Below are 4,899 nucleotides of genomic sequence, written 5' to 3'. Positions count from 1 at the left end.
GGTTAGGTTTGGTTTGGTTTGGTTTGGGTTAGGCACATTTAAACAGCAGCAGCGACGATGACCCTCAAACATCTGTTTGTTGTTTTCTGATAAGAGATGTGAGCTGGACTCTGTTAAAGCTCTTTACTGCAGAAGTGCGGCTGTCGTGTGGTAGTGAAGGAAAAGTCGTGAATAATCATCATCACGATGTTATTAAAGATTTATGATAAAAGCCTCTTCAGAGAAACAAGAGATTCAACTGTTTCCACTGAATGCTCCAGTAGGAAGGTTCTGTGTTGATGCAGTTAATCTGCATCCGTGTGTGTTGCATAGTCTCCACAACCCACTGAGTGTGTGTGTGTGTGTGTGTGTGTGTGTGTGTGTGTGTGTGTGTGTGTGTGTGTGTTTGAGCTGACACAGTACACTGTTGCTATGCTACAGCAGAGAACCACGTCAGAGGATGGTGCTGTGAGTCCGACTCTGATGAACAGAAGGTTTCATTTGATGGATCTGTCGACGCTCAGCAGGATCCTCAAAGAAAATAATGTCTGTCCAGTAAAGACAGATTCTCTAAGATATTATCATAAATTATAATAAACTATAGAAATATCAGTCATAATGTTTCAGTTTCGGAGGAGGCCGAAGTGAGGAGAAATCTGCTGCCTGTGAATTCTCACAAGACAACGATGAGATGAATAAATGACGGACGATATCACTTGGTCGTTGAGATCACTACCATCACTACCATCTGACATCAGACGCATCACCCAGGAGAAGCAGTTTAGAGACGTCATCATGATTTATGAGTTGAGTCGTTTAGTTTGACCCTCAAACGAAGTTAACCAAATAAAAATGGCAGCTGATATGAAAAGGTTCTTCGCCTGTGAAACACAAATTTCTTTTCATCCAACATTTCGCTGAAGTCGGTTGTGAGCAACACAAAGTTATTTTGTTTTAGGAGAAAGTGTCGGAGAGAAATGAAGAGTTAACTGTGGATCCCGGCTCACCAGCCGAGTCCAGACTGCTGGTGCATACCAATCCAATCAGGACGTCTCGGGCCCCATCCATCAAACTCAGCACTATCAGTCCAGTCATTAGTGGTGTTACTGAACCATGCTGCAGTCTCTGTTAACCCAGATGAGATGTCTGCAGAGCTGCACGCTGGGTTGTTCCCCCGCAGCTTTGATCTATGACCTCATTTCCTGCCAGAGTCCGACTGGTTTTGCCTCAAACGAGGGGGGGGGGGGGAGACATGGGGGGACGGGTGAGACGGGGGGGGGGGGGGGGGGTGATAGGGGTGAGACGGGAGCTACAGGTGAGACGGGTGAGATGGGTTAGACGGGGGGGACGGGTGAGACGGGGGGGACGGGTGAGACGGAGGGGACAGGTGAGACGGGGGGGGGGGTGATAGGGGTGAGACGGGGGTTACAGGCGAGACGGGTGAGATGGGGGGGGGTGATAGGGGTGAGACGGGGGCGACGGGTGAGACGGAGGGGACAGGTGAGACGGAGGGGACAGGTGAGACGGGGGGGGGGACGGTTGATAGGGGTGAGACGGAGGGGACAGGTCCACCCTCACGGCTTCAAGATGAACTCTCTGAGTCTTAAATGAGACGACATGTTCTCAGTCGGAAATTCATCCAACTTATCTGATATGTTAACACATAAACATCTGGTCAGCTGATGTCAGAGTTATTGAGAATTAAGAAGAATACGAACGGGGGATCCAGTGCGACAGTGAGTTCCCAGTAACTCTGAGTTTCTGCAAATAAAAGTGAAACGTCAACTGTTTTACAGGAAACTTCCAGTAAATCCAGAAAATACGATGTCATCAAGTCCATCACAACTCTGGCCAATCAGAGGATGACCTCAGAGGTCAGGGATGTCCCCTTCAGATCAGGGACTCGTCCTCAGGTCTAGAACAGCAGAGCTGGTTCACACAGAACAGACTCCAGAAGCAGGAAGCGGGTGTGGCAGGAGATTCAGAAGATGGACTGTGAGATAAAACCTGAAGTTGAGGTAATGGACGCCTCCTCCCTGATGGGCTGGATGAATTCTATGCTAGCTTCACACACCAGTGAAGAAAGCCCGTCCCTGATGATGAGCAGTCTGTCCACATGTGAGGAGGACGCTGATCAGAGTCGACCCACAAAGAGCTGCAGGACTGGATCACTGGTCAGATACAGACTGGTCCTACTGACTCCATTCAAACCACATCGTCCCTGTGATCTCCTGTAATCTGCCTCAGTGACCTCTGACCTGCAGCCGGGTCACGGGTCACACCAACAGGTCATGTGGCTGTTAAGGGCTCCAGGTCAGCAGATGGGACATGGACCAAACCAAAGAATCAAAGTAGAAATAAAGAAAGAAAAGATGTTTCTGTCGTTTCAGCTCTTCTCTCTCTGAGGTTTGCTCATGTTTCTGATCACTTTGGTTTGAATCAGTTATTTCATGATATAATAAAAGGCTGAGACCTCATGACTTGTGTTCTTCTTTAAAAGACAAACATATTAAAGATGTTTTCAGTAATAGATGACGAAGACCTGCTTCTTACATTCAGAACAACAACCTTTGTTTCTTCACATCCTCAACAGCTGCAGTTGTCGAGTTCCAGTGTGAAGTAAAAGTGGAATTGTGCGTAGTTGTGATTTGGGACACGAGTGCGTCTAAGCCTGGATCGGTCTTAACCCTAACCCTTCTCCAGACGTCAGGTGAACTTTACTGGTCTTCAGGGAGCGGCAGAGAAACAGAGAGACGCTTTGTCTTCTTGGTTTCCAGCCTGTTGCATCACTGCCTCCTGTGTTCTTCATCTGAATCCCTGCTCAGGGTGAGTTCAAGGTCACGACCTCTTCAGGGCTCGTTCTACTCTTACATCAAAGCAATGTGAAGGTATACACACTGTGAGGTGTCATCATCCTGCAGCTGTGTGTGTTGGTGCTGTAAAGTGGGTATGAGTGGACATACAGTATGTCCTGTATAATGTCCTGAAATCATATTTCACATGTGACTGTAAAGAGAATCTATGAGCTGCACTTTATGAATCAGCAGAAAGCAGCTTTCAAACGACTCAGTGACTTCGATGAATTCACTCTGGTTTTAAAACACTCAGCTGGTTTTGTGCTCAACACTTTGACATCGAACTTATTCTTCAACTTGAAACAAATCACTTTATAAAAGTTGTTCAGCTCATTTCAAACAAGCTCTTCATCACTTTATTCATTTAACATTGACTAACATTGTGTCTGTGTGTGTGTGTCTGTGTGTGTGTCTGTGTGTGTCTGTGTCTGTCTATGTGTGTGTGTGTGTAGTTGATATAACTGCTAAGTTTGTATTGGCAGTGAAACACATATTATCATATGTTTATGAATGAACTGATCACATACAGATACACATATTTTTCATGAATTTAAAAGTTCTGCTAAGTTAACTAGTGCGTGCTAAGCTGGACTTAGATAACACAGCTTGAGAAAGAGATTGAAACAATACTACAAATATGTGAGTGAGCGACTCATTGACTCTGTAGCCAGATGGAGATTTGTACAGAGCTTGAAATGTAGAAGCTGACCCGCTCCCATGTCCCAACACAACTGGACGAACCTCCATCTGCCTGCCGGAGTGCCCCTGAGCAAGAGACTGAACCTCCCTCACTGGTGTGAGCCGCTGCTACAGGACGTGTGTGAAGACTGAGAGAACCCAGCAGGTTGATGTCAGGCTGATCAGACTAGTCCTCAACTCCCTGTAGATGGAGAAGCAGAAGACACAACTTGAACGTGAGCCTGAATAACAAAAGAGTCAGTGAGCTAACGGGCGACTTCCCATTAACACACGTCCAACACATGGGATTGTTCACACTGGGTCCTTCAACATCCTGCAGGGCTAGGGTTAGTCAACATGTGTTCATCCCATGTGACTTACTCCTTTATCATTTCATTTCTGCCACTTGAGTTTCTCTGTCTAGTGTCTCCTGCTTCTTTAATGCTCATGATTATCTTATTCTTAATTCAATCTACTTTGAGGCACTGGCTCATTACTGTAAACCTCTAATATTGTTTATTTCATTGATAATAAACTTATACCTTCTGTTCTAATTCAGTTCATTCTATGAACTGTTGGAGTTGATATTAGAACCTGGTGCTGCCTGTTCAAATGTCCTTTCTGAGAATAAACCGGTTTGAGCTGCTTCCTCGTCCTCGTCTCAGTCAAACTCGTCCTGTCGGTCTGTTCTCTTCTTCCCTCTTTAGAACATGTCCTTCTCTCTCTCTCTTCTTCCCTCTTTAGAACATGTCCTTCTCTCTCTCTCTTCTTCCCTCTTTAGAACGATGTCCTTCTCTCTCTCTTCTTCCCTCTTTAGAACATGTCCTTCTCTCTCTCTCTTCTTCCCTCTTTAGAACATGTCCTTCTCTCTCTCTCTTCTTCCCTCTTTAGAACGATGTCCTTCTCTCTCTCTTCTTCCCTCTTTTAGAACGATGTCCTTCTCTCTCTCTCTTCTTCCCTCTTTAGAACATGTCCTTCTCTCTCTCTTCTTCCCTCTTTAGAACGATGTCCTTCTCTCTCTCTTCTTCCCTCTTTAGAACATGTCCTTCTCTCTCTCTCTCTTCTTCCCTCTTTAGAACGATGTCCTTCTCTCTCTTCTTCCTTCTTTAGAACGATGTCCTTCTCTCTCTCTTCTTCCCTCTTTAGAACGATGTCCTTCTCTCCCTTCTTCCCTCTTTAGAACGATGTCCTTCTCTCTCTCTCTTCTTCCCTCTTTAGAACATGTCCTTCTCTCTCTCTCTTCTTCCCTCTTTAGAACATGTCCTTCTCTCTCTCTCTTCTTCCCTCTTTAGAACATGTCCTTCTCTCTCTTCTTCCCCTCTTTTAGAAAATGTCCTTCTCTCTCTCTTCTTCCCTCTTTAGAACATGTCCTTCTCTCTCTCTTCTT

General features: G+C 45.6%; 1 long non-coding RNA gene across 1 annotated transcript; it reads right to left on the bottom strand.

The window, feature by feature from the left end:
- Positions 1–3,164: 3,164 nt before the first annotated feature.
- Positions 3,165–4,272, bottom strand: LOC128450947 (uncharacterized). The gene is made up of 2 exons (XR_008340058.1): positions 4,055–4,272; positions 3,165–3,714 (listed from the first exon to the last, which is right to left on the bottom strand). It is a non-coding gene; the product is annotated as an uncharacterized LOC128450947 (long non-coding RNA).
- Positions 4,273–4,899: the final 627 nt, after the last annotated feature.

Source organism: Pleuronectes platessa, chromosome 2 (assembly GCF_947347685.1).
Source record: "Pleuronectes platessa chromosome 2, fPlePla1.1, whole genome shotgun sequence".
NCBI classification, from domain to species: Eukaryota; Metazoa; Chordata; class Actinopteri; order Pleuronectiformes; family Pleuronectidae; genus Pleuronectes; species Pleuronectes platessa.
This window is presented reverse-complemented; position numbering and strand designations above follow the sequence as displayed.